General features: G+C 39.7%; 1 long non-coding RNA gene across 1 annotated transcript; it reads right to left on the bottom strand.

The window, feature by feature from the left end:
* Nucleotides 1–12,060: 12,060 nt before the first annotated feature.
* Nucleotides 12,061–12,514, bottom strand: LOC124871033. The gene is made up of 3 exons (XR_007038931.1): nt 12,502–12,514; nt 12,324–12,374; nt 12,061–12,240 (listed from the first exon to the last, which is right to left on the bottom strand). It is a non-coding gene; the product is annotated as an uncharacterized LOC124871033 (long non-coding RNA).
* Nucleotides 12,515–20,707: the final 8,193 nt, after the last annotated feature.

The raw sequence follows: 20,707 nt of genomic DNA, 5'->3' as shown, positions 1-20,707 counted from the left end.
ACAGAGTTTTTGTCACCAGACCATTGAGGCAGTTCCAGGCTGATCTCTGTGACATGCAAGCTCTGGCCATGGAAAATGATGGTTATAATTATTTATTAACAGTCATTGACATCTTTTCAAAAAGGGCGTATGTACGAGTTTTGAAGAGGAAAACAGCCGCTGAGGTGGTAAAGGCATTTGAATCAGTTTTTACAGAAAGCCAGATTCCCAAAAAACTTCAGACTGATGCCGGTAAAGAATTTTTTAACAAGAAATTTAAAGTTTTAATGGAGAAACACGGTATTGAACATTTTGCCACAGCGAGTGAAGCAAAAGCTTCAGTGATCGAGAGATTTAACCGCACATTAAAAACAAGGATGTGGAGATATTTTACAGCTAACAATACCCGGCGGTACGTCGATGTACTGCAAAACCTAGCTAGAAGCTACAACCATTCCTACCACTCCAGCATTAAAATGAGCCCTATGGAAGTGACCCCAGAAAATGCCTTTCAAGTGTTTCAGAATCTGTATGATGTCAAGTCCAACAGATATTGCAAGGACTCAGTGACAACGTTTAAACAAGGGGATCTTGTCAGAATATCCAAGGTCCGTGGAGTGTTTGACAAAAAATACGAACAGAGTTTTACGGATGAAGTGTTTACAGTCTATGACCGGATACCCCGTTCTCCTCCTGTATACAAACTCAAAGATTTGGATGGAGAACCTATCGAGGGTTCCTTTTACGCTGAGGAACTTCAAAAAGTAAAAATATTTAACGACAAGATGTATCAAGTGGAAAAAATATTAAAACGACGTACGGTCAAGGGAGTCAAACAGGTTTTTGTAAGCTGGAAAAACTGGCCTGAGAAATTCAACAGTTGGATCAAGTTTGATGAACTTCGAAACGTATAAAAAAGGTTTGCACTAAACCTCACAGTTGACACAGCATCATGAACCGTCAGGTAGAGGATGATGGCTTTTACGTTACTCTTCCATCTAATGCTAGCATGGAAGTGTTTAAAAATAATACCAGTTCAAGTTTCCGTGTAAATTTAGCTCAACATATTGATTTAGAAGGCCAATGGATGGTTGCATTAGCCGAGATTTCATACCCTCATACATGGCATAATTTACCGGATTATGATGCCTACTTTGAATGGAGGAAGGTTGGTGATGTGGAGATCAATACGCAAAGGATCAGAAGTGGCTACTATAACAGCGTTGTTCAACTCGAGACAGAGATGGACATGTTTTTCGAAAAATTGAAATCGGGTATACGCATTAAATTCAGCAAAGTTCAAAAGAGATTTGCATTTCAAGCAAATAGTCCGTATGAAATACGCTTCTTCAGCACTCTAGCTTATATGATTGGCGTGAAACCAGGGGAATGGATTCATGTTTCTGAACCAAAACTGGCTCCTTTTCCGGCGGATATAAAGGCTGGTTTCTATCACCTATACTGTTACAGCGACGTGGTCAGCCCTCAAATAGTAGGCGACACTTTTGCACCTTTACTGCGGACCGTCAAAGTACAAGGCACATTCAGTGATATGATTACTCAGACGTTTAACCCCGCCCACTACCTTCCAGTCTCCAGAAGACATATTGAAAATATCAATATAGAAATTAAATCGGACCAAAACGTTCCTGTAAATTTCGTCTATGGAAAGACCGTCATAAGACTACACTTCAGACCGGTGATATCACAACATAGCCTGAGATAAATTTTATTTGTATAAACTATTCCAGAGATATGTATATAACCTCTAAGATTGATTGGTTATCATTCATATTACGCTGGTCATTCAACACTGCATCAAGCAGGCAAGAGAGAACATGGCACATCTAAGTCTGAGACGTGATCCAAATCGCTTTGTAAATTACTATGTAAGTCAATCAGGCGGTAATCTGCCAGGGTTTTATGGGGCCCCGGTCATGTACGGACGCGGAATTGGATCATTATTTTCAAAATTATTCCGCTTCGTATCCCCTCTGGTTAAAAAAGGATTTGCAATTGCAAAACCCCATCTTAAAACGGCTGCATCAAATATCGCTTCGGATGTCATCGGTAGAGCCGTGAGTAAAATGAGTGGTTCTGCACACATCGACGGTCAAGAAGGTTCAGGAATTATGGTTTTATCCAAAAGACCCAGAACAAGACCCCCTGGTGATCGTTTAAGGACGGTTAAAAAACAACGACAAACGCGAAAAAGGAGATCAGTCGCAGCTGACAAACGAAGAGGAAGGAAGTCATCCGCAAGTTTTGATATATTTAAATAATGGCTCTTTTACATAACAAATCATCAGAGTGCACGCTGGCAGAGTTGGACTTATTTTCTGCCCCGATGACGCAGCTATCGATCGAAGATAAAATTTACACCGAGATCCAGCCTTTATCAGCAATCACTGATGGAGGCCCGATCGAGTTTTTCATTCCGGGAGACGGAGAAAAGTATCTGGATCTCAACGATACGCTGTTGCATCTCAGAGTGAAAATTACTAACGAGAATGGAACAAACCTGCCAGATGATGCACCTGTAGGGCTCATCAACTACCCGTTAAACACCATCTTCAGTCAGTGTGACGTCACTCTCGGAGATCGAATGATTTCACAATCCAGCGCTACACATCCATATAGAGCCATGATTGAGACATTGTTAAACTTTTCTGAGGATTCTTTAAAAACCCAGTTTAGCTCCGGTCTTTTTTATAAAGACACTGCAGGTGCTCTGAACTCTATTGTTACAACTAACGGCGGTTAAAAAACAACGACAAACGCGAAAAAGGAGATCAGTCGCAGCTGACAAACGAAGAGGAAGGAAGTCATCCGCAAGTTTTGATATATTTAAATAATGGCTCTTTTACATAACAAATCATCAGAGTGCACGCTGGCAGAGTTGGACTTATTTTCTGCCCCGATGACGCAGCTATCGATCGAAGATAAAATTTACACCGAGATCCAGCCTTTATCAGCAATCACTGATGGAGGCCCGATCGAGTTTTTCATTCCGGGAGACGGAGAAAAGTATCTGGATCTCAACGATACGCTGTTGCATCTCAGAGTGAAAATTACTAACGAGAATGGAACAAACCTGCCAGATGATGCACCTGTAGGGCTCATCAACTACCCGTTAAACACCATCTTCAGTCAGTGTGACGTCACTCTCGGAGATCGAATGATTTCACAATCCAGCGCTACACATCCATATAGAGCCATGATTGAGACATTGTTAAACTTTTCTGAGGATTCTTTAAAAACCCAGTTTAGCTCCGGTCTTTTTTATAAAGACACTGCAGGTGCTCTGAACTCTATTGTTACAACTAACGGCCCTAACCAAGGTCTTAACAGCAGAGCAGGCTTTACGGCAAATTCCAGGGAGGTACATCTCCTAGGCCCCCTGCATGCAGACATATTTTTCTGCGAGAGACTTCTTTTAAACTCTGTTGACCTTAAAATTAAACTTACAAGAGCCAACGATGCCTTTTGTCTCATGGCCGCAAGAGACTCCACTTACAAACTCAGGATATTAGGAGCATCTCTTTTTATCAAAAAAGTTACTGTCTCTCCAGCTGTACGACTGGGGCACGCTTCAGCTTTAATGAAAGCAAATGCTCTGTATCCACTTTCACGTGTGAATGTAAAAACATATTCCATCCCTGAAAATTCAAGGGTATGCAACCAAGAGAATCTTTTCTTAGGCATCTTTCCCAAGTATGTGGTGATTGCGTTACTGGATCATGACGCTTTTACAGGAACACGCAATCTCAATCCGTTTGACTTTAATCATTTTGATATGGAATATTTAGCTTTGTGTAAGGATGGCAGACAAATTCCTGCTAAAGCCTTCCAGCCAAATTTTGACCAAGGTCATTCAGTGAGAGAGTATTACAACTTGTTTACGGCTACAGGACGACATCTAAAAGATCTTCCACTGAGTATATCACGTCAGGAATTTAATCAAGGATACTCTCTATTCACATTTAATCTTAACCCGGGTGAGGACACAGATGCTCTATCTCCAGTTTCCAGTGGGAATTTAAGATTGGAAATGCGCTTCAGAAACCCGTTGCCATATACCACCACGCTGATCATCTACGCTTGTTATGATTCTATTTTAGAGATTGATTCAAAGAGGCGTGTGCTGGTGGATTATTATTAATCTAATCAGGCATGAATAATCATGAAATTGAGAGCCTGATGCGTCATCTGCTGGGAGATTTGTTTTGCGGTGTGTGGCCGTGCGACCAGCTGCCGCTGCTAGCTGACAAATTCCCAGGGCCGGCCTACTTTATCGTGAATACACATCCTTCACACATGCCGGGGGAACACTGGCTAGCTCTGACATTGGATGAGAATGGTCAATCCAGCTTTTTTGACTCTTATGGATTCTCTCCGGATTTCGAGTTCTACCCGTCAAGCATCGTAACATTTTTAGAAGACAGATCCTCAAAAATATTGTATCATAATAATCAGCTTCAAAACACTCTGTCCACTGTGTGCGGTCACCATTGCATTTTTTATCTATGTCATAGAGCGTGCGGATTATCAATGCAGCAAGTGTTGTCGAAATACACCGGAGATGTGATTAAGAATGATTTAATGGTATCTAACTTTGTGAAAAAATATCAGAAATGTGTCATTAATCAAAGTTGTACATTTTATACTCACGGAACATGCTCTTTGGAGATGTTTCTGGATTGTTATGGAATTTAAAATGTCTTATTTTTTTTTTCATTGTTTGTTTTTTTTTTTCTTCTTATGATTTAATATTTGTGTAATGATATCATATGTTAGTGTGTGAAGTAGAGAACGAAGTTAGACTTGAAAAATATAATCAATAAATATTTTATTGAATAAAAAGAAATAGGCTACATGTTTCATTTTTCTTATAACGGTTTATGGTGAAAATGTAATCCATCGGGGTGGTAGTGTCGTCTTACGAAGAGACTTTTTTGATCTCCCATCAGCATTTTTTGGATCTTCCAGCTCAGATCTCGACCAGTAGGGAGAATGAGTTATCTGCCTTCTTCTTCTTCTTTTTCTACTCTGCTTAACGCTGGTGGGTGTACCCCCATTTTCAATCGATGTACCCTCTGTTTTGAAACGTCTATATTCTTCACGAGCATAAGGGTTAATGACTGAAGATATAGGGATGTTTACTTCTGACATGGAGTGTAGAAAATCAGACCATCCTCGGGTTTGTGATGCTCCAGATTTTTTAAACGGAAGCATGAGATTTTTCAACAAATCAATCATGTGGGACCCCTTTATAATATTTCCGTTAAATACAAATTCACCTCGCGAAGTCCAACTCTCACTTCTTTCGGATAATTTCTTCAAAATGTACTCGGCATTTTTACGATTGTGTTTAGGAAGGCTTTTCAGTACTTCCGTAAGAACCTGATCCTTAGGGGCCTCGTCCTGCCCTGGGCCTTGTTTTTCTTGGGACCGCTCATGTTCAGGAACCTCTGTGTCACGCTGCAGCGTTAAACTGACTCGCTGTTTTTCTTCTTTGACACCTTGCTTAAGTAAAGTCAGATACCTCTGGAGAAGAGCATCGTATCTCTTGATTTTTTCATAAGAAGTCAAACCCGGCTCGTTTAATATCGCTCTCATTTCAGCATCCAAATTCTCCTCCGCCGTCTGTCTGATGGACGTGTCTGACTGGGTCAGACGCTTGAATTGATGAGGGGAAATGAGAAACATCTTCTGCGATGTTCTGAGAGACATTATCTCCTGATGATTCCACCCACTAGATCACCGATCAAGGGTGCAAGAGCCGTTAAGATGGGCAGAATAAAACCACCTCGTTGCTTTTTGAGAGCCAACTGTTTAGTTTTTATCCCGGTTCTTTTATCACCCAACAATCTGATGATTTTTCTTTGTTTCTTCAATTGTCGGTGTTGAGAGGGGGATAGTTTAATGTTACCTTTTAGGATATTCAGTGCAATCTCGCACAGAGCCTGAATAAAGTCGGGAGAGCAGTGTGCGAGAATATCTTTACGTTTCTGTGGACAGGCCTGGTACAATGCTCTGAATAATGGTAAATTCCTTTTTATACGCGCTGACATGATGACTTACTTTGTTCTGGGTACGTACACAGCAGGCCACTGCTGAGGAAGTATCCCCGTCCTCAGTCTGAAATGTTCTGGGCAGGTAGGCGTAAAATCGATGATTAAATATCCATGAGCTTCTCTCGTTGCGTCTTCAAAACTCTCCAAGAAGAGACCCTTTTGAGATGGAAACATTTGGCGGGCTAGTATATTCAGCTGCAGCTTATCTCTCGGGTTCTTAAACAACACCATATAATTACAGTTCAAACTAATAGTGCGACTGAACTTTCCCTGATGAAATACATTCTGAGTCAACATCATAACACTCATATTACGATGGTGACGAAACTGGGTAAAGACCTTCATCACGTTTTCATCATCTGAGGCTTGAGCAATAACATCGTCTAGAATGATCAAATGATTCTGATCAGGAGGAAACAGGTTTTCATCTTCAAAAGAATGAGGCAATCCTTCCACAAAGGTAATATTTTTATTCATCTTCTGCAATTCAGCATACATGGGTTGAAAAGATGTGTAAATCCATACAATATTTTCTGGAACAATATCCATGACATGATTACAGTTTTGTAAAATACTTTTTACAAAGAAAGTTTTCCCGCAGCCGCTGGGTCCAACTATCATACATGAAAAAGGGACTCTAAATCTAGGATCAAAATCAATCTCCTGTAAATCCATGTGACTTTTTATTTTATTTCTTCCTCAACTCTAATAACCGAAAGGCAGAGTTGTCCCGTCAGAAAAAAGACGTCTCTTATCATACACCAGTCGAAACTTTTTAAGAAATGTCGCGTTTGTCAAACGGAATCTCTTTTTATCCCTCCTGATCGTGTGCTGAGGGATTTCAATGACACCCTCACTTGACCCCTGTAAGTAGCCCTCGACCAGCCCTTTGATGCTGTCAAAATTGACCCTCTCGCTGCATTCATGCGTCTGAGTGATGCCTTTAGCACGTATCATTACATTTTTACGGTTTTTGGTCTGGTATGCATAACTCTTGGGTCCTGTCGATGCAAACTCCGAAATGCTGTCACCATCTAACTCGTCAGTAAGATCACCCAGATAATTCCCCAATTCCAGAGGAGTTTCACCACTTTTTGTCACATAAATCAAACTGTCCGTGTCAATATAAATCAATCTGTCCTGTAACTTCTCCATGCTGCTGAGAAGTTTTAAACGTGCATAAGCGGTGGTGAATGCTGCTATAAACACATTATTTGTCTTACTTGGTGGATATATGACATGTTTATTGAAATTCCACTGCACTACACACATTTCAGGGTTGAAAAAATGAAAATAGTTAACCCTGTATTTACTCGAGAACATGAAGCTGAAAAAGTCTTCAGGGTTAGTGATGACTGTGGTCTGAGACAGATCACTTCTTTGCGCAAATTTCCCCCAAAAACTGTTTAAACACAATTTTGCAACCTGCCTTTTGGCAGGATTCATCTCGATTTTCTCAGGGTCTAATTGGATGCCCTGATGCAGTTTGTAGTCGCTTATATACTTTGACTTACTCTCCTGATCCACTGCATCAGATGGATAGCCTGAAGCCTCCTGCTTACCCTTTAAAAAGCAATGAATGTAACCTTTAAAGATTGTATCACTTCTCTTTTCAAAATGCCACACCTCTGTGATTTTAGCAAGACGATAACCACACTCCAACGCTTTACAGAATTCTACAGTGACCCAAACTCCGGTCAGAGCTCTTTCTTGATCATTATGCATGCAGGGACCTGACTGGTAATTTAATTCAGCGCATGAGCGGCAGAGAGTGAACACAAGTTTACCTTGGGATGTTCTGTAAGGTAAAACAGGGAACAACAGGTTACGTGGTGGGTAGACCACAGCTTTGATTATACCGAAGTAGCTGCTGGGGTCATCAAAATCTTTGTAAATGATGGTGGGGTGTCCGAGGGGAAAAACGCAGTTGGCGTTTACATAAGGGTACAGAGATGTGTAATCCACATAGTGTACAGTTTCATCCGGTTCCGCTGTGTACCTCAACTTCATAGGACAGGTGCGTCCACCATACAGAGCATCCCGGGGTGATAACGGTTCGGGTGCTTTAACTTTCTCAAGAAAGCTGATCACCCCTGGGTCTGATTTTTTCATTTCAATCCACTCATGCTCCCATATGACTTCGAGACGAAGGCCGTACACGGTTTGTAACACCTTGCTTCTCTCAACAGTGGCTGCGTAAAACTGTTCAAATGCGACCCCTCTCAACGGACACTTGTCATGAGGCATGTAACACTTTTTACAGCCGTGGAAAAAACAGCCATAAAATTCAAACGCAACTTTGACACCGTTAATCTCTGCATACCCATCCACTGAATATGGCCCGATTTTCTTTTCACCCCTATTTAATGCATGCTCGATAAATATGGCTCTGCTGTCTGCAATCCAGCCGAGCCATTGAATGGACGCGCTGGAGAACGTTTTACTGCTACGTCTGTAGTCCAGAGGTGATGGAATGGCTAAGGTTTGAGGAGGAAGGAAATTGGTTACAAAAACCTTCATGCAGGCTGATGCTATTGTGATACTTTTAAACGGATCCACACTTGTCTCCTTAAAGAACTCGTCTCTGAATTTTAAGCATCCTTGAAAAAGAATTTCAACGTCATTTTTACAATAACGAATAGCTTCTTTCTTAAAGTCAAAGACCTCTTTGCTCGCTTCTGTGTACCAGCTGCTAAACACCTGTTGTTCTTGAAGACTCATGCGTTCTACAGCGTAGCAGGATGGAGGAGGAAAAGCCCCTACATACTGGAGATGTTGTTCAGAGGAAAATAGGTGGGGGAAAAAACCCTTGCTTTGATCGGTAAAGCCTAACGCTTTCGGCATGGCACTAAGCTTCATGCACATGAAGGACAGGCTATCAATGTATTTTAACCTGTAATCAGGGTCGGTTAAACAGAGAACTTTACTCCCTACCATGACGATATGTGGTTTAATGCCTAACTGCAGCATTGCTGTGAGAATCAGGTAACCATCGTACCCCCGCGCATTGTGCGCTATTAAGGTGTAACCTTTGTACATTGGCCTCCTGAAATGCAGGAGAAATTTTTGGGTGCAATTCAGTCCATAAGCGTACCATTCATCACCTTTCAACGTTTTAGCACAGACCAGAAAGGGGGTATGCACGCCGCTGTCATTGACGAAGCATTCGAAATCATAAAAAATCAGTTTATCATCAAGCTGATTAATTGCACTGCAAGGCAGAATGTAACACTTATGATCATCGCATGTAATGTCTAGGCTGGGGGGTACATTTTCACCGCAAATACTGCATTTTACATTACACACGTGTGGTTTATTCGGTTTACTGATTGGAATAACGTATATCCGTTTGCATACTTTACACAGTTTTACCAATTCACAGTCACTCATAGGCCTTTCAGCACTATTTCTGATGCGCGGTTCCCTGTGTCTGCTGAAACATGAAGAATTACGACAGATTCTTTGACAGCCTGCACAGCTTACAGGATTGCTAATCTCTTGCATACATTTATATGTTCGACACACTGGACAATAACCTTCACAATGGTGTGTATTGGCATTCTGATAGCTGGCGTAACAGTAATTACAAATATATCTGCACCCCATAAAACCTTTGAGATTTTTTATCCCATAGTAATGACCTTGAAATAACAGCAAAAACAGAGGGTTTGAACGATCGGGGAAACTGGTCTCAAATTTACACAGAGCAGTAGAGCCCGTGGTTCTGTGAAACACTACAATTTTTCTCTTCAGAATGGTTTCAAATTTACCAATATCACTAAAAGTAACTGCTGTTTGCTCATCGAGGCCTGCCTGATGGTGCCATCTCCTCCCCAGTTCTACAGCACGGTGATCAGTGAGCTCAGGGTCAGAGACGTGTGCGAGGCTGATTGCAAAACATAACTGATTACCGGTATTGTTTATAATATACAAATGACGCATTTTCTTATTAAACAGTTCACAGTCTAACGTTCCTGCAGCTTTACGCTTAGAACCTCCTGCTGGGTCATTAACAACCTGAAGAACAAATTCCATGTTATTATCTACAGGTATATTTGCATTCGATTGTACTAAATCGTCGAGGAAGTTTTCGAAAGCAGGCAGGATCATATTTCCATCATCTGTAACAGTAAATGTGATGTGACGATTGAGATTTTCACCCACTAATTCCAGCTGCACAACGTCGTTACGTCTGGTTAACGATCTCGCAGCGTCGGCTAATTCAATTATAATACGCATGATGTCTGTATAGAATGCTGCTAAATCTGGAACGTCACTTGGACAGGGCGGCGGTATGGTAAAAGGTCTCCTTATTTCATGGTTATTAAAATGTTCACGTTCAACCACAGCTGGAGGATCTCGCTCTATTTGATTAGAACTAACCGCTACTCCCGTATTAAAATTACCCCCGTGATGATCTGCGGAGTGTGACGTAGAGGGGGTATGATCATTTTCCTCAATGCTGCTGCTGCTGTGTGGAGACGGTTCGCTGTTCAAATCGGAAAGAGCCTGATTGATTACGTTTAAAACGTCACAGTGCCGATCTGCGGCGTGTGCAGGTGGATCATTTTCCTCAATGCTGCTGTGTGGAGACGGTTCGCTGTTCAAATCGGAAAGAGCCTGATTGATTACGTTTAAAACGTCACCGTGCTGATGTTCATTTATTAAATTTTCACTGTTAGCAGGAGATGCATTAACGGGGATTTCGTTAAGTTCATTAACTAAATTTCTTATTTCATCCAGGGCAAGTCTGATTACTTGATCAGAAATAACTGCTACGTCCGTATTAAAATGACCCCCGTGCCGATCTGCGGAGTGTGTCGTAGAGGGGTTATGATCATTTTGCTCAATGCTGTGTGGAGACGGTGTGCTATTTTCTTCTGCATTAACGGGAATTTCGTTAAGTTCATTAACTAAATTTCTTATTTCATCCAGGGCAAGTCTGATTCGGTTATCCATTTTCTATGAACATAAGAAACGAAAATAAAAAAAACTAACCTACAGAAAAAAAAAAAAATAATAAAAAAACACAGTGATCAGTTCAGTTTAAAATCACCTTGATGTCACCAAAATGCTTCTTTAACAGAATCTGACATGCAGCCAGAAGCGTTAACGAAGAGGCCTTATTACGAAGATCCCGTGAGACTGTAGAGACTGTCTTCCTGCGCTGTCCAGGTCTCGATGAAATCTGTTCCACCATCAACGTCGCCTCTGGAAAAGATAAAGAAAAAAAATAAATAAAAAGATAATATATATATATATATATATATATATATTGAAATAATCACATTAAAGCTGAAAAAAAAAAAAAAAAAAAAAAAAAAAAAAAAAAAAAGGGGAATTAAAATTAATTCAGTATGTATGTATGAATTAAAACGTACCGTTCATTAATCCACTCACTAGCGTTGCTCTGCTTTGTAGCGCAAAGAGTCGCTGTCTTTTGGCCGGGGTTAAATATTCTGTAAAAACAGAAGACAATAAAAAGTTATCTTACGCTGCGCAGCACAGCGTTCATAAATAAAACGAAAAAATAGTTTTTAAAATACACAAGTTTTTTTTTTAATCTTACTCCGATTCTTTGCGGTAAAACCTGCAGATTTCACTTCTTGTTGGACTGAAACTGTGCCGTTCTGCTGAAAGCTGTCTTGATCTTTGAAAAGCGACCTTCTGGTGGGCGGATTTAATGTGGCATCTTTGGATGTATCTGTAAACAGGTTTATATGACATTTTTATTGAACTATGCTTAAAATACATATATATATATATATATATATATATATATTTTTTTTATTTAATTTTTATTTCCTTACCTTGCTCCTGCTCGACAACTATGTCTTCCACAGAGCTCTCAGTCGAATCTGTAAACAGTTTTATCTGAGGTTTAAAACAAAAGTCTCTAATAACACATAAATAAAATACATTCACTCTCAAAGAAAAACAGTTAGTTCTTAGGACTTACTTTCTGGAGGTGCCGGTAACTTATCCGGTGTGTCTTCAGGGGAAATGATGATAATTGGCGGAGGAGTATTCAAAGAATCTGTCGTAATTTCTGTGTTAGAAGAAAGTTCAGATGTAGTTGCGAGTTTTTCTTGTTTGGAGATAATTCGCCTTCTCAATTTAGAGTGTCTATTCCAGCCGCTAAATCCTCCAACTTGATCATTCGGGTTTACCTCTCTCATCAAATCTATAAATTGAAACATTGTCAAGGGTTAACTATAATATATATATATATATATATATATATTATTGCATTTAACATTTACTTACCATAATCTGATTGTGTCAAGATGAAATCATCAAGGTCATCAGCGGTGGGTTCTATGACAAAGAAACAAAAAAAAAAAAAAAATATATATATATATATATATATATATATAAAAAATATATATAAACAAAAAATTGAGAACATTCACATGCATTTAATGATACTTACTTACTTACTTACGTTTTAAGATGTCATTGTGCTTTTGTGAATTATCAGAAGAAGAAGCCACAATTTCCGGGTTTCCTGAAATATTTACCGACATTTTTTCTTGTCAGTACTGGTATTTTTCAATGTAACAAGTGTTATGGTTCAAAGACATTCAGCATTTGAAGACCCTGACACTGAGGTTAGCCAGTGAAACAGAGCCCCCAACATTTACACACAGTATTTTATACCAGAACATGACAGTGTTATCTCAACTGCAAAGACTATGTTTTTAAGACCAAAACCCTTCTTGAGTTCAAAGGTGATATGTTATCTAAGAAACAGACGTAACTGCCCCTTCCTGACATCGCCCCTAACAGTTGTAACCCCCTGTAACTCTAAGATGAAAAAGTAAAAATGTTTTTTAGAAAAGCTACAGGTAACTTAAATTATCATTCCTTTTTCCTAAAATGGAGTCTCTCATGATTCAAAAACAAACACATCATTGGTAGTCAATTTGTAACTTGGAAACAGTATACTGATGTTCTTTTTTTTTTCTGTTAATCTGATATTCGTCTTACCTATTTCAGCTGCCTATGTTTTTAAGACCAAAACCCTTCTTGAGTTCAAAGGTGATATGTTATCTAAGAAACAGACGTAACTGCCCCTTTCCTGACATTGCCCCTAACAGTTGTAACCCCCTGTAACTCTAAGATGAAAAAGTAAAAATGTTTTTTAGAAAAGCTACAGGTAACTTAAATTATCATTCCTTTTTCCTAAAATGGAGTCTCTCATGATTCAAAAACAAACACATCATTGCTAGTCAATTTGTAACTTGGAAACAGTATACTGATGTTCTTTTTTTTTTTCTGTTAATCTGATATTCGTCTTACCTATTTTCAGCTGCTTTTCCAGTATGTTGACGCAGAAGCTGAAGGTTTTTCTCGTTCCATCGATGTAGTGAAGCACAATTTTTTTTTATTTACTTTTTTAGGTCTTTTCTATTTTGAACGGATTTAGACTGGCTCATATATTCAACAAATAGGTCCTGCTGTAAAGCAAAAATTAACTTACAATTCTGTCAGGTTACACAGTTCCTTTATTAGGATTTCATGTGATAGGTCAACATTAAGTTGATTATACCTTTAAAAATATAAAAGGATGCATGTCTTTTTTTTGTTGTTTTGTTTTTTAGATGTATTAACGCCTGAAAAAAACATACAGATTATTAATAACACCCTTAAACACACCCCTGTGTGTTTTAATTGGCTCATTTAAGGCCTTCCCCGTAACACCCTTAAACACACCCCTGTGTTTTAATTGACTCATTTAAGGTATCGCCCCTAATGACGACAACCAATCAACATCCACTGTTACGCCCCTTGGACACACCCCCCCTGCCCACATGGCAACCACATGGCGCCCATATGCCCCTCACCGGAAGTCCCGCCCTCACCGGAAGTCCCGCCCACCTGTCAAAATGTTTGATGGAAGGGTGCACTTAAATTCTCTTGAAGATTTCATTTTTCAGCACAACCTGGCACCTGCTCACAGTGCCTAAACCACTGGTAAATGGTTTACTGACCATGGTATCACTGTGCTCAATTGGCCTGCCAACTCTCCTGACCTGAACCCCATAGAGAATCTGTGGGATATTGTGAAGAGAACATTGAGAGACTCAAGACCCAACACTCTGGATGAGCTAAAGGCCGCTATCGAAGCATCCTGGGCCTCCATAAGACCTCAGCAGTGCCACAGGCTGATTGCCTCCATGCCACGCCGCATTGAAGCAGTCATTTCTGCCGAAGGATTCCTGACCAAGTATTGAGTGCACAACTGTACATGATTATTTTAAGGTTGACCTTTTTTGTATTAAAAACACTTTCCTTTTATTGGTCCGATGAAATATGCTAATTTTGTGAGATAGGAATTTTGGGTTTCATGAGCTGTATGCCACAATCATCCGTATTAAGACAATAAAAGACCTGAAATATTTCAGTTAGTGTGCAATGAATCTAAAATATATGAATGTTAAATTTTCATCATTACATTATGGAAAATAAAGAACTTTATCACAATATGCTAATATTTTGAGAAGGACCTGTATAATCCTGCTTAGATCTCCAAGGGGAAAAGGCAGCAGGCGAAGGATCAAGAGTCAGTAAATGAGTCAAATACTTAGGATCAATTTTGTGATATAATCTCCTGCCAACATAGCGTTAGGTTTATTTTGGTATCTGCTGCTCCTATTCTATGGCACACTCAAAATCGTTGCCTTGGGAAACTCACAGGGTTCATCATTGTCAAAATTCAACCTAATGGATCTTCCAATAAAATTGCAATTTTGCATGCAGTTTGAGTTACCACTATATGTAGGAACTGAAACAAAAGCTTCATAAATGTTTAAGCTATTATTTTCTTCATAAAAACTAAAAAGAGTTGCATGCTGTTTGTGGAAAAAGCTGAAAATCAACAGAACTAAAAGGCTAAAATCTATAAGAACGCCTACACAGACTGAATCTATGCACATTTGTTTGCTGACTGGGTGTTTTCAGGATGTCATGGATGCTTGCCACACAGTGTCAGCTCTGTTATCAGTGAACACAGAGTTTATCCATTTTGGACCAAGTAAAATATTACTGACTGACTAAAAGGTCATGATTTTAAAACAGGAAAAGAACCCAAAGTGTGCTGCTTCATTACAGTCACCAGTCCCACCAAAGCTGTTTATATTTTAATTCAAATTATGATTAACAGTGCTATGAAAAAGTATTTATTCATCTAGATGCTCTTCACATTTTGTCACATTACAACCAAAGACTTCTATGTATTTATTGGGATTATGTCTGACAGATCAACTCAGAGTAGTGCGTAATTGGGAACAGGATTGAAAATTGTCCATTAGATTAAGATCAGGACTTTTTTATGTACATGTCCTGTTGCTGTGTTTCAGGCAAGGGTTAAAGTAGTTTTAAATTCTTGCCTGTACTTAGGGGCGGAGCTAGAGTGGGGCCTGGGGAGGCACTGGTGGCATATATATATATATATATATATATATATATATGCCACCAGTGAAACTATATATATATATATATATATATATATATAATATATATATATATATATATATATATTATATATATATACATACATACACACACATATATATATACAGGGGTTGGACAATTAAACTGAAACACCTGTCATTTTAGTGTGGGAGGTTTCATGGCTAAATTGGACCAGCCTGGTAGCCAGTCTTCATTGATTGCACATTGCACCAGTAAGAGCAGAGTGTGAAGGTTCAATTAGCAGGGTAAGAGCACAGTTTTGCTCAAAATATTGAAATGCACACAATATTATGGGTGACATACCAGAGTTCAAAAGAAGACAAATTGTTGGTGCACGTCTTGCTGGCGCATCTGTGACCAAGACAGCAAGTCTTTGTGATGTATCAAGAGCCACGGTATCCAGGGTAATGTCAGAATACCACCCAGAAGGACGAACCACATCCAACAGGATTAACTGTGGACGCGAGAGGAAGCTGTCTGAAAGGGATGTTTGGGTGCTAACCTGGATTGTATCCAAAAAACATAAAACCACGGCTGCCCAAATCACGGCAGAATTAAATGTGCACCTCAACTCTCCTGTTTCCACCAGAACTGTCTGTCGGGAGCTCCACAGGGTCAATATACATGGCCGGGCTGCTATAGCCAAACCTTTGGTCACTCATGCCAATGCCAAACGTCGGTTTCAATGGTGCAAGGAGCACAAATCTTGGGCTGTGGACAATGTGAAACATGTATTGTTCTCTGATGTGTCCACCTTTACTGTTTTCCCCACATCCGGGAGAGTTACGGTGTGGAGAAGCCCCAAAGAAGCATACCACCCTGACTGTTGCATGCCCAGAGTGAAGCATGGGGGTGGAGCAGTGATGGTTTGGGTTGCCATATCATGGCATTCCCTTGGCCCAATACTTGTGCTAGATGGGCGCGTCACTGCCAAGGACTACCGAACCATTCTTGAGGACCATGTGCATCCAATGGTTCAAACATTGTATCCTGAAGGTGGTGCACCAATACACACAGCAAGACTGGTAAAAGATTGGTTTGATGAACATAAAAGTGAAGTTGAACATCTCCCATGGCCTGCACAGTCACCAGATCTAAATATTATTGAGCCACTTTGGGGTGTTTAGGAGGAGCGAGTCAGGAAACGTGTTCCTCCACCAGTATCATGTAGTGACCTGGCCACTGTCCTGCATGAAGAATGGCTTAAAATCCCTCTGACCACTGTGCAGGACTTGTATATGTCATTCTCAAGACGAATTGATGCTGTATTGGCCGCAAAAGAAGGCCCTACACCATACTAATAAATTATTGTGGTCTAAAACCAGGTGTTTCAGTTTCATTGTCCGACCCCTGTATATAGTTTCTTTGTAGCGCTTGATGGTTTTTGCGACTGCACTTGGGGACACTTTCAAAGTTTTCCCAATTGTTTGGACTGACTGACCTTCATTTCTTAAAGTAATGATGGCCACTTGTTTTCCTTTACTTAGCTGCTTATTTCTTGCCATAATACAAATTCTAACAGTCTATTCAGTAGGACTATCAGTTGTGTACTGTATCCACCTCCTGCACAACACAGCTGATGGTCCCACCCCCATTTATAAGGCTTAAAATCCCACTTATTAAACCTGACAGGGCACATGTGTGAAGTGAAAACCATTTCAGGTGACTACCTCTTGAAGCTCATCAACAGAATGCCAAGAGTGTGCGGAGCAGTAATCAAAGCATAATGTGGCTACTTTGAAGAACCTAGAATATAATACATATGTTCAGTTGTTTCACATTTTTTGTTCAGTATATAATTCCACACGTGTTCATTCATAGTTTTGATGCCTTCAGTGTGGAGCTACAATATTCATAGTCAGGAAAATAAAGAAACTCTTTGAATGAGAAGGTGTGTCCAAACATTTGGTCTGTACTGTATATATATATATATATATATATATATACATATATAATGTATAATGTGTGTGTTAATTGTTACTCTCATTGGTGTCATCCTCGAGATCTCTCTCTCTCAGCAAAGTCCAAACTCAAACTAATTAAAATGTATCAATACTTTACTTTACTGAAGGCTGTCTGTATAAGGCAGAAATCAGAATCACTTGACAATGTAGAATATATATATACATATATATATATATATATATATATATATATATATATATATATATTTTTTTTTTTTGTTTTTTGTTTTTTTTCAATTGAAACAAAGATAACCGTTTTTTGATGCATAACCTTTCTTAAGTTTCCGTCTTTTCTTTTGAACAAAGAAGTTATTGTTCTCTGCATTGTGGTCAAGTTTTGATTTCATTTAAATTAAAAATTTTACACTTCAGTTGTTTTCGAGGTTTTTATTTAAAAGTCTGTAGATGGTAAGTGATTTATTGTTCATTCTGTCCTAATGCAAGCTGCGGGTTTTTATGTCTGTGCACCACCTGTGTAAAATCTCCCAGTCTGCTAAATCGAACGTACCAATCTCCTTGGCAACCGTTCTGTTTTGGAGGTAAGCGCGCATGCGCTCTCATGTAGTGTATGTGAAATCTCTGGTGATAAGCGGTGTTTTTGAGCTGTACTGTGTTGTTGTAATTCAGCAAAATAACATGAAACATAACTAGTTACTCTCCCTTTGTTTTTAACTGGGGTATTTAGCAGCAAGCAGACAAACATTACATGTAGCGGTGCTCGTTTTAAAGTTAAGAATAGTGTCTAATCACCAGTTCCTCCCAAAGGAAGGTGAAGAATTAATGCTAAAATCACAATATATCCCTAAAGAAAGGAGTAGCATTGTAACACTTGGAGCATAGTGTTGTCACAAGTCACAGCTTGAATGGTCAACTTGTGCACCTGTTTCACACTCATACAAATGTTTGCAATGAATGTATAGTCAAAGATACATACAGGGGTTGGACAATGAAACTGAAACACCTGGTTTTAGTCCACAATAATTTATTAGTATGGTGTAGGGCCTTCTTTTGCGGCCAATACAGCATCAATGCGTCTTGGGAATGACATATACAAGTCCTGCACAGTGGTCAGAGGGATTTTAAGCCATTCTTCTTGCAGGATAGCATTATTTTCCATAATGTCATGATGAAAATTTAACATTCATATATTTTAGATTCATTGCACACTAACTGAAATATTTCAGGTCTTTTATTGTCTTAATACGGATGATTGTGGCATACAGCTCATGAAAACCCAAAATTCCTATCTCACAAAATTAGCATATTTCATCCGATCAATAAAAGGAAAGTGTTTTTAATACAAAAAAGGTCAACCTTAAAATAATCATGTACAGTTGTGCACTCAATACTTGGTCGGGAATCCTTCGGCAGAAATGACTGCTTCAATGCGGCGTGGCATGGAGGCAATCAGCCTGTGGCACTGCTGAGGTCTTATGGAGGCCCAGGATGCTTCGATAGTGGCCTTTAGCTCATCCAGAGTGTTGGGTCTTGAGTCTCTCAATGTTCTCTTCACAATATCCCACAGATTATCTATGGGGTTCAGGTCAGGAGAGTTGGCAGGCCAATTGAGCACAGTGATACCATGGTCAGTAAACCATTTACCAGTGGTTTTGGCACTGTGAGCAGGTGCCAGGTTGTGCTGAAAAATGAAATCTTCATCTCCATAAAGCTTTTCAGCAGATGGAAGCATGAAGTGCTCCAAAATCTCCTGATAGCTAGCTGCATTGACCCTGCCCTTGATAAAACACAGTGGACCAACACCAGCAGCTAACACGGCACCCCAGACCATCACTGACTGTGGGTACTTGACACTGGACTTCTGGCATTTTGGCATTTCCTTCTCCCCAGTCTTCCTCCAGACTCTGGCACCTTGATTTCCGAATGACATGCAGAATTTGCTTTCATCCGAAAAAAGTACTTTGGACCACTGAGCAACAGTCCAGTGCTGCTTCTCTGTAGCCCAGGTCAGGCGCTTCTGCTGCTGTTTCTGGTTCAAAAGTGGCTTTGACCTGGGGAATGCGGCGCCTGTAGCCCATTTCCTGCACACGCCTGTGCACAGTGGCTCTGGATGTTTCTACTCCAGACTCAGTCCACTGCTTCCGCAGGTCCCCCAAGGTCTGGAATCGGCCCTTCTCCACAATCTTCCTCAGGGTCTGGTCACCTCTTCTCTTTGTGCAGCGTTTTCTGCCACACTTTTTCCTTCCCACAGACTTCCCACTGAGGTGCCTTGATACAGCACTCTGGGAACAGCCTATTCGTTCAGAAATTTCTTTCTGTGTCTTACCTTCTTGCTTGAGGGTGTCAATAGTGGCCTTCTGGACAGCAGTCAGGTCGGCAGTCTTACCCATGATTGGGGTTTTGAGTGATGAACCAGGCTGGAAGTTTTAAAGGCCTCAGGAATCTTTTGCAGGTGTTTAGAGTTAACTTGTTGATTCAGATGATTAGGTTCATAGCTCGTTTAGAGACCCTTTTAATGATATGCTAATTTTGTGAGATAGGAATTTTGGGTTTTCATGAGCTGTATGCCAAAATCATCCGTATTAAGACAATAAAAGACCTGAAATATTTCAGTTAGTGTGCAATGAATCTAAAATATATGAATGTTAAATTTTCATCATTACATTATGGAAAATAATGAACTTTTTCACAATATGCTAATATTTTGAGAAGGACCTGTATTTTAAGTGATTTGACCCACTTAAAATGAAAAAGACAAAAATCGTGATGCTTGTATGTTATCTGTCCCATTCCTGCTTTGGCCATGGGAAGAGTCCTGCTTTGGCCTGAGTGAGGATCCAACTGTGACCTGGGTGAGGGTCCTGCTCTGGATGAAATGAGACATGTACACCTTTCAGACATTTTGTTCACATTAAAACATTCATATTTTGCACAATGACATATGCTGTAACTTGTGAAACAGTGTAAATTCCTGTAACTCTTTGTGAAATATCTAATTACACAGTTTTTTATAAGCATTTATACAACCCGTAAATTATCTAGTAGTAACAGCTATTAATGATTAATATCCACAAATAAAATATATTAAAATCTTAAAAATCGTAAATCCTAATAAATGTCACTAGAATATGCACAAATCTGACTTACCTTGTTTTTCATGTCTGTCCTTCTCACTTCTCCAGTGGTTGCACACTTTGCATTAATTACGTGTTGGTATGTAGGTGTGTGTATGTGTGTGTGTGTGTGTGTGTG

This window comes from Girardinichthys multiradiatus, chromosome 7 (genome assembly GCF_021462225.1).
Source record: "Girardinichthys multiradiatus isolate DD_20200921_A chromosome 7, DD_fGirMul_XY1, whole genome shotgun sequence".
NCBI lineage: Eukaryota > Metazoa > Chordata > Actinopteri > Cyprinodontiformes > Goodeidae > Girardinichthys > Girardinichthys multiradiatus.
This window is presented reverse-complemented; position numbering and strand designations above follow the sequence as displayed.